The sequence below is a fragment of the Ceratotherium simum genome, chromosome 16, assembly GCF_057802395.1.
Source record: "Ceratotherium simum simum isolate JZ-2026a chromosome 16, ASM5780239v1, whole genome shotgun sequence".
Classification (NCBI taxonomy): Eukaryota; Metazoa; Chordata; class Mammalia; order Perissodactyla; family Rhinocerotidae; genus Ceratotherium; species Ceratotherium simum.
The window spans coordinates 62,867,306-62,877,640 of record NC_141915.1 but is presented as its reverse complement, the minus strand read 5'-3'; the positions used below and the strand labels follow the sequence as shown (position 1 = coordinate 62,877,640).

Genomic DNA, 10,335 nt, shown 5'->3' with positions numbered 1-10,335 from the left:
GGAAGAAGAAAATTTATTTAGGTCAGAAACTTAGATCCACATAAAGAAATGAAGAGCATCAGTGAAGAAATTAAAGGTAAAATAAAAATCTTTTATTTCTAATTCTTAATTAGTCTCAAAGATAACCGCTTATCTAAAGCAGTAACAGTAACAACACAGTGGGCCACGACAGCATACGTACAAGAGAAACGAGTGCAGCCATGCCAAGCAGGACAGAGGGAGGGGCTGAGAACACCCCGGTGCAGGTGCCTACACTACAGGAGACAACACAGTCCTCTTTAAAGGTGGACTTCAATTAGTTAGAAATGTGTACTGCAAGCTCTAAGGCAACCACCAAATGTTTTGAAAAGACATAATTGATATGCTAAAATAGATAAGATGGAATCATAAAATTCCCAGTTAAAACCAGAGAAGGCAGAAAAAGATGGAAGAAAGGAAACAAAGAACAAGTGCAAAGACCAGAAAACAGTAACAAATGATACACATTAATCTAACTAGATCAATACTCTCTTTAAGTATGAATGGTCTAAATACCTCAATTAAAAGACAGAAATTGTGAAAGTGGATAAAGACACATGATCCAACACTGTTATCCTCAAGAAACCCACTTTAAATATAACAACTCGGATACGTTAAAGTACAGGAATGGAGAAAAACACACCACGTTAACATCATCAAGAGCTGGCGTAGCTGTATTAATTTCAGACAAAGCAGACTTCAGAACAAGGTACATAGGATAACAAGGGGCATTAAATAATGATAAAGAGACCAATTCTCCAAGAAGACATAGCAATCCAAATGTGTATGCACCTAACAAAACAGCATCAAAATTTATGAGGAAAAAACTGATAGAACTGAGAGGAGAAATATACAAATCCACGATTATAGTTGGCGACATCAACATTCCTTTGTCAGTAACTGACAGATCAAGCAGGCAGGCAGAAAATCAGGAGCAATGCAGTACCTTGGATGATTAAAACTGTACGATACAAACCCTAAGAGCTACTGGCAGCCAGGCTTTCTGCCACATGGAACATAAGTCTCCAGCAGGAGAAATGAAATCATTGCACAGAGAGGGCAGAGGTGAGAGGAGACTATCTGTATGTATTAGAATTCTGGTTCCAGTTGCTCCAGAGATTCAGACACATTCTTGTCTTTAGATACTGTAAGACACCCTAGCATTCTTGTAACAAATAGTTTTTGTCAAATCAAGGACTTCAGAGTACACCGCCTCTAAGGTACCAGTAACTGCTCTGTAGGGTCTCTTATCAGGTTAGTGTGGATCCTTAGGCTCTTCAAACAGTAACCAAGTATTTAGTCAGAATCTATTTGCAGTAAGTACTATGCTGGAAACTCGGGGGTGGGGGGCCACAGAACAAGTGTCACAGCCCATCTCTTTAAGGAGTACAGTACTAGAGCTAAAGCTGATGTTCAAGAAATGAGAGAACCGACCTCAGGAGTTGCAGGTCATTCATTTAATTTAAGCAGCAAACAGGAAAGAAATTGGTGCCTAGAAGGGGCATGAGTTCAAAGGAAAATCTTACAGATTCAGGCCAATGTTAAACTATTAGTAACGACAACACACCATAGAGAGAAGGCAGGATATTGGGAAAGGAAAAGCAAGAGATAAGTTGATATTCTGGGTCTAGACTAGCAGGTAGATCAGTCCCCAGGCAGATATATGGGATCCAAACAAGACTAGCTATTTAATAAACAATTCTCATGTAACAGGCACTGCGCTAAGTTCTTCAAGTGCATTACTCACAACTCTATTATAAGGCAGATACTGTTATCCCAATTACATAAATCAGGAAAATGAAGTGGAGAGAAAATAAGCAACAAGAGCCACCTGTAAATGCCAGAGTGGGACCTCAGACCTGGGCAGTCTGACTTCAGGGCCCAAGCTCTCAACCACTGTGTTGTGTGACTTCACACTGACATATCTCCTATGCACCACGCCAAAGGACAGACACTACAGCCAAGGTGTGCACCGATACATCTAACCCAAGGAGCTTCTACAACCTCAAAGGCTTTCCAGTAAAAATCTGTTCAACTGGGTTGTGGAAGTGGCAACTAGGAAGGTGTATCATTTATTCAACAAGTTTTTATTGAGCAGCAACTCTAGGCCAATCAGTCTCTTGGAGACTTAAGATACAAAGATGAATTAGGCAAGGCCCTGCCCTGAAGAAGTGTACCAATCTAGGAGACAAGCATCTCACTTGACTACAATGTGGGAGGACCATAACAGAGGTATACACATGGTGCTGGGGAATCACAAACACGGGTGAACCAGGGCAATAAAAACCACTCAGGAAGAATCATGTCGAAAATGTTAATATGCAGTTGGAGCCCAGAGAACAGCTAAAAATCTAAAAGAATACCTGGTGGAGCACACCTGAGCTTAAGACCAGGGAACCAGTGAATTTCCATTAACTAAGAATGCAAAATCACCAGCAGGAACCAGACACAAAGCAAAGTGACCAGAAAGTAAGACTGAAGTAGAACTGCTAACACTGAACAAGGAAGCTGAGATAAAAACTACAGTCATGCCCAGTAGCTTTCCCAAGTACAAAACAGGGCAGCACAACTAGCTTGTGTATCAGCTGCCCTAACACTGAGTCTAAAGACACAACAATATTCTGAAGTCAGCTAAGGTTCCAGTTCCACTCTCAGAGGCTTTGCTCGGCTCATGCTGAGGAATAGCAAAGTTTTAATCCCATTTCTACCTTTAATTCTGTCCCCAGGGAGTGGACCAGGGCATAGGGTTGGCTGATTACCAGTGATAAAATGCCACTATGAGCTAGAGGGTATAGAAGTGGAAAGCCAGATCCCAGATTTGATCTTTGGACCCAGTCTAACAAAAATCTAAGTCAGCTATGCTGATGGTGACTTGGAAAAGAGTACAAATACAGAATTTCTTCATCTCTTCATCTCTTTGACTAATACATGGGTGGTGGTGAACCTAAGTGGGTGGTAAGATCCAACTTCAGTGGAAAGGGATGTATGAAATATATGGTGGGTTCTAGATGACTGAGAAGATGCAGGCAGCCATAACATTAGTTTGGGAGTCTTAAAAGACCAATGAAGTTTTTAGATGGTCAAATCTTTTAGATGATCAGGTTGAAAGACCTTAATAGGTGGACACATAAAACAAATTGCCAATAGAGAATTATTCCTAGTATGATTGTATTACGTTTTTCATATTTAATCTCAGCCTGATGAACCAATGGTATTTTGGGCAAGCAGAGCAAAGAACTGGGAAACATGGCTGAATATATTAATGACTCACACAGTTGTTTTAACAGAGTGAAAAATCCCAGAAATGAAGGGTAAATTAGGTGCTGAGAGAACGACTCCAAAGCCCACAGTGATGGCCTTTCATGACAGTCAGCCTTTCAACTGGGCTACCCAACAAAGTGGGTTAGCATCCAGAGGAGACTCCCAGGGAGATGGGGTATCAACCACATAGCCCTAGGACAGATGTACAAAAACTGGTATCATCTATTGAAACTGCTGCTTACAACAGCTTTGGTGTGGGGAACTTACATGAGAAATATTATGTAATGTTTTGCTTTATCCCAGGAGTACAACATTCCTAGAAATTATAATGGTGAGCAGAAGAGTGGGTGGCACGGGTAAGAGTAGGTCATGAAAGGATGACTTGGTCCACAAAATTGTAACATCATCAGGATAACTCTAAAGCGTGAAGCTGCTGATGTCTTATCAGGACTGAACTGTTACCAAATGCTATTCCACAAATTACCACATTCAAAGGGTTTCTCTCCAGTATGAATTCTCTGAAGTTGAATAAGGTGGGTGCTCTGGCTAAAAGTTTTACCACATTGATTACATTCATACGGTTTTTCTCCAGTATGAATTCGCTGATGTTTAGTAAGGGATGAATTTTCAGGGAAGCCCTTCCCACATTCACTGCACGTATAGGCTTTTTCTCCAGTGTGAGCCCTTCGGTGTTGTGTAAAGGTTGAGTGGCAGTGAATGCTTTTCGACATGCATTACATTTATAAGGCTTTTCCCCAGTGTGAGTTCTCTCATGTTGGGTAAGGTGTGTACTTCGTCCAAACGCCTTCCCACAATCATTACATTTATACAGTTTCACTCCAGTATGAATTCTCTGATGCTGTGTAAGAGATGCGATATCAGTGAAGGACTTCCCACAATCAATACACTCATAGCATTTCTCTCCACTATGAATTCTTTGGTGTTGAATAAAGGATGAGTAGTCACTAAAGGCTTTCTCACATTCATTACATTTATAACGTTTCTCTCCAGTATGAATTCTCTGATGTTGAATAAGAGATGAATTTACAGTGAATGCTTTTCCACAAACTTTACATTTATAGGATTTTTCTCCAGTATGAGTTTCTGACATTCAGTGGAGAGATGAACTCTGGCTAAAAGCTTTTCCACAGTCATCACATTTGTAAGGTTTCTCACCAGTATGAATTTTCCAATGACGAATAAAGTTTGAACGGTCACTGAAGTTTTTTCCGCATTCACTACAATTATAAGTTTTCTTTTTAGCATTTGTTTGCTTTTTAATTGGAGATAAGTTCCATCTGACACTTTTCCTAAATGGATCAAGTATATGTAGTTTCTCTTGTGAATGAGTAATATGCTGTGGAATAAGTTTAGATCTTAGATCAAAACTTCTCTCAAATTCATTAAAATTATGTCCATTTTCCTCAAAGGATATTGCTCCATGGGCAACTATTACTTGCTGAAAAGCAGTGATTTGAGCAAGAGATTTTATTGAAATTTTGAGGAGTTCTCCCTTTGCTTTTCTACCTTGGCCTCATATTCACAGGCTTCTTCAAATAAACATCTTTGGGACACCTCTGCTCTTAGCCTTTCCATGATGACAGTGAGGGTGCTGCTCACTCAAAAGTACGTTCTAATGGTCTTCTCTCCAGATCCACTCCAGTCTTCAAAACTGAAAGGAAAAAAACCATAAAAGCATCTTTTCTGTGTTGAGCTAAGGGAAACTACACTTGGGAGAAAGAAAATAATGTTACTGAAATAAATAAATATTACAATAAACAGTCATGTAACCTGGGAAAACAGTAAGAGTCAGTGGAGTAGAGGCAGAAATGGTAGGAAAGAGGCAATGTCACCAAGACTCTTAAAGCTGGAAAAACACTTTACAGATGTAAAAGTTTAACCTCCTCATTTTAAAGATGAACAAGTTTAGAACTGAAGAGGTTATATGATTAACCTGCAGACACGGAGGTGTTAACGGGATGGTCAGAAACAGATCTTAGGCTTTGTCCACTATGCTACCACAGTAACCTAGAGACTGAGCAGAGCTTAAGTGAGAGAACGGACAGGCATGTAGTCAAAATCACAAAGGGGGTGCACAGCAACACCAAAAGCAAGCAACAAGAAGCAGAGCAACAGCACATGGAGAGAAGCTACTGAGAAACGTAAAAACAGCACCTGGAAAAGCAGTGCAGAAGGAGCAACAGCTGAATCAGTCCAAATCTGAGCAGCAGAACTTAAGCCATTAAGGAGAACTCCCTGGACAACATTTCATGGAATCCATTCCTTCTAAACATTCACCCCTAAGTTGCACATACAGATTTATCCTTCATCTGAATGAGTGCCTCTAGAGACCTCAATAACTCACAGGATCTCCACAACTCTTTCCTGGGCTGAGACTAATTTTAGAGACTGGGAATCCTGCTCATGGGAAAAGAAAATATGCAACAAAGTCAACACTGTCATCACTTAAATTTAATATTTTGATTTTTTCTTTTTCTTTCCTTTTTTTTTTTTTTTTTTTGCTGAGGAAGATTAGCCCTGAGCTAACATCTGTGCCCATCTTCCTCTACTTTGTATGTGGGTCACTGCCACAGCATGGCCGACAAGTGGTGTAGGTCTGTGCCCAGGATCTGAACCCCTGAACCTGTGCCACCAAAGTGGAGCATGCCAAACTTCACTACACCACAGAGCCGGCCCCAATATTTAAAAATTTTTAAAGCACTAGCACCATCAGCGTTTAAAGCATATAATCTGAGTCTCCCGACAGTCCTTGTGTTGGAGGACAAAGATTTACTGGGTCTTCCAGTCAGCAGAAAAAACAAGATACAGGACCAGAAAAGACTCATGCAGAGACAGAGGGAGGGGAAGGTCAGTACCGCACAGCGGACCTAAGATGAGAGTGGACGTCAGGGTAGCATCAGTAACTAGAGGCATTGGAGCAATCACAGACTCAAGAGACACTGGGTACCGAGAGATAGTGAGGTAAAGCACGAGAGAACTGCTCTTCTTTGCTCTTTAACAAATATAAACCTCTGAATCCCAAATGAATGGTCACTTAAAAGCTGTAAGCCAATACCCTGCTTCCTTAATTAAACACTTGCTACTCAAATATTTTCAGCAAGTGTTACGAACATCTAGGAAAGGATTATAGCTAAAAGATAAACGCAAGTACTCCATCAGTCCTTGAAAGAAACAATTGTTTCAAGCCAAATTTGGGGTCTCCAAGCACACCTCCTAGCAGAGACTCACGACCGTGGTCGCAGGCTGCTGCCGAGATGAAAATCTGGCCCATTGTCCAAAGCCACCGTCCCAGACAGCGCGCGCGCTCGCGCTCTGTTCACACTTCCCTTCGGACGGCTCTCCTCCTGAGATCGCCTCCTCCCCCTCCCCTCCACCTCCTCCTCCCCTGCCCTCCCCTCCTCCCTCCTCTCCTCCCCTCCCCCTCGCTCCTCTTCCCCCTCCCTCAACACCCTCCTCCTCCCACCTTCCTCCTCCTCTCCTCCCTCCTCCCACATCCCTCCTCCTCTGCGCAGGGTGCCCGGGCCTTCGCGGCTTGTGCAGGACTGGGATCCGTTTCCTGCCGGACCCCAGCTCCGCGCGCCCGCGACTCCCGGCCAGAGCGGGGGTAAGAACGCAGGGCCGGGCTCTCTGCCCCGCGTCCCCGGCCTGCACTGACCTCACGCGAAGCCAGACACCAGCCAGCCCTCCCGAGACGGCAGCGACCTACCCGCGCCTCCCGGGCGGTTCCGCCCGAAGTCACCAGACGACGAACTACGACTCCCAGAATATCTCGGGCCGCGCCGCTTCCGCTTCCGTTCTCAGGGATTTCCCTTTTCCCAGAAGTCCCGGGGAAATCTCGGTCTCCGAGTACCCCTCCCGCGGCGCTGAGCGGAGGAGGAAAGGCCAGAGGCATCTTAGCCAATCAGGGCTGCACGCCGGAGTCTCCATGGTAACCGCCGCCGCTGTCTCCATGGTAACCGCCGCCGCTAGCTGCCTTCCACGCTGCTCGTGGTGGGTGTGGAAGCTTGCGTGCCAGGTTCGGGATGCTGGCCCGCGTTGGCTTCTGAGAACTGGTGTGTGCAGGGCAGCGGCCTCCCTGAGCCCGGCTACACAGGCCCTGGGAAGAAACGACAGTATAAAACATTTACAGACATTAGATGACTCTGTGGTCCTTCTTTGGATACTGTTTCTAATAAACTAATTGTAAAAAGACTTTTTTTTTTTTTTTGATGAGGAAGATTGGCCCTGGGCTAACATCGTGCCCATCCTGCTCTACTAAAAAGACATTTTTGAGACAATCGGGGACAAGGGAACGCAGACTGAGAATTAGATAACATTAAGGAATTATTGTTGAGTGAATGTCACACGTGGCATTTCTCCGCAAACACTTCGAAAGCCATCCAGAGGTTGGTGATGTTTGTTTTTAATCTGCCAAGAACTCAGGCAGCCTGGATTGTGGAGTGAAGAAGACGTGGAGCGGAGCAGACCCACGAAGGACTGTAGCCCCTGAGAACAATCAAGTCCCTGTCTTAGGGCCACTGCAGCGGTGGCAGTGGGGAGACCCATCCTGCTGTTTATTTTCTCATTTTCTCTTTCTGGCCAAGCCTGCAAAGAGCGTGATAGGACTCCATTGTTACTGCAAATGTTTATTTCATGATTACAAATGCAAAAGCATGTTCATTATGGAAAATCTGGAAAACGCAGAAAAATATATGTAGAAAAAAATGCTAGAAGGAAATACACTAAACTATTAACAGTGGCTACTTTTGGCTGCAGGGATTAAAGGTACTTTTTATTTTATCCTATATGCTTTTCTATATTTTCCGAAATTTCTACCATAAATTGGAATTACTGCTTTATCATAAAAAGTTTTTTTAATACGTATTTTGCAATTTATAGGAAGCAAGCATTACTTCTACTCACATAAAGTTAGACATAGGGCATGGAAGCAGATGGTGCCTCGGAGTTGATCGCAAATAACTTATGCAAAGCTAACATAAGGCACAGAATATGAAGAAAGTATGCTATCAATGACACTATCAAGATGAAAAATGGGAGAGTGCAATGCACAGTGTACTGTGGCACTTTACTGATGAGAAAAAGGGCCTAGGACAGTGCCCTGAAACATGATGGTGCTCAATAAATATTTGTTGAATAAAAAGAGACAAAAGATAATTTCAAAATAATTAACTTCTTAATAATGTTTAATTGTCCCTTACTATATATAAGATGAATAAAATATTCATCAATCTGTATATACCAAATAATACAGCACTGAAATATATAAAGCCAAAACTGAAGGCAATACAATGAAAAGCAGTCAAAAACATAATTGGATGAGAAGTATTACTATATCATTTTTAGTCCCTGTCAAATAAAAAAGACAAAAAAGTAAGGATACAGAAAGTGTAAATAACATAAAAAATTTCTATATATAAGTAACAAGGTAAATCTAACATATATTTTAAGTAAGCTTCTTATTTCAATACAGTATATGTCTTAGTCCGTTCAGGCTGCTATGACAGAATACCACAGACTGGGGAGCTTATAACAGAAATTCATGTCTCACAGTCCTGGAGACTGCAAAGTCCAAGACCAAGGTGCTGTGGGTTGCAATGACTGATGAGAACCCTCTTCTTGTTCACAGACGGCTGTCCTCTCACTGTAACCTCACATGGTGGGAAGGGCCAGAGTGAGGGAGCTCTCGGGGATCTCTCTTATAAGGGCACTAATCCCATTCATGAAAACACTGCCCTCAAGACCTAATCACCTCCCAAAGGCCCCATCCCCAAACACCATCACACTGGGAATTAGGTCTCAACATATGAATTAGGGAGAGAACACAAATATTCATTCCATACCTGTATGCATAGAGAAAGGTGCATGTATCATAAATGTGCAGTTTGGTGAATTATCTCAAAGTAAACATACCCATGCTATCACCTGGATCCAAAAATGGAATATTATCAGCACTCCGGAAGACCCCTTCCCAACTACCACCCCAATTAAGGTAGCCACTATTCTGTCTTCTAAGTCCATGGGTTCATTTTGCCTCCTTTTGAACTTTGTAGAGGTGAAATTATAACATGTTCTTTTTTGTGTTTGACTTCTTTCACTCAGCACGAATGTCAGGACTCATCCCTGTGTTATATATCAATAGTTAGTCCTTTATGTTGAGGAGGGGCATTCTATTGAAAAATGTGCCACAATATTATTATGCTTTCTACATTGATGGATGTTTGGATGATGGGTTTTTGGTTATTCCAAATAGTGAGGCCTTGAACATTCTTGTACATGCTTTTGAGAGTAGAATTGCTGGGTGATAGGACATGCCTTCTCACTAACATTTAGGCCTGTCAGTCTTTTCATTTTTAGTCATTCTGAGAGGTGTATGGTGGTATCTCACTTTGGTTTTTATATTCATTTCCCTTATAACAAGTGAGGCTGAACACCTTTTCATATATTCACTGAGCATTTGGATTTCCTACTTTGATTAGTAGGAGTTCTTTATATATTCCAAATGTGAGTCCTTTGATTATGTGCTTTGCAAATTTTTTCCCACAATGTGACTCACCTTGTCACTGTCTTAATGATGTGTTTTGGTAGATGGAAGTTCTCAGTTTTAATGGAATCTGATTAATTTTTTACTTTATAGGTAGTGATCTCTGTGCCCTATATAAGAAATCTTTTTTTGACCCAAGGTGATGAAGATTTTATCATATAGCACCTTCTAGAAGCTTTATTGTTTTACCTTTTACATTTGGATTTTAAATCCCCCCAGAAATAACTTTTTTTGCATATCTTGTGAGGTAGGGATCAGGTTTCATTTTGGAAATACAATTTACCCACGACCATGTGTCGAAATATTAATCTTTCCATGACTGCTCTGCAATGCCACCTTTGTCATATATCAGGTGACTTGATTCTGTTTCGTTGGTCTATTTCAGAAGTCACCAAACTTTTTCTGAAAGGGCCAGATGTGAACTATGTTAGACTTTGTGGACCATACTTTCTCTGTCACAACTACTCAACTCTGTCATTGCAGCGCGAAAGCAG

The 10,335-nt window shown here is 41.9% G+C and overlaps 1 pseudogene across 1 annotated transcript; it reads right to left on the bottom strand.

Moving 5' to 3' along the window:
- Nucleotides 1-3,483: 3,483 nt before the first annotated feature.
- Nucleotides 3,484-7,018, bottom strand: LOC147915094 (uncharacterized; annotated as a pseudogene). The gene is made up of 2 exons (XR_015554797.1): nt 6,956-7,018; nt 3,484-4,951 (listed from the first exon to the last, which is right to left on the bottom strand). The product of XR_015554797.1 is annotated as an uncharacterized LOC147915094 (transcript).
- Nucleotides 7,019-10,335: the final 3,317 nt, after the last annotated feature.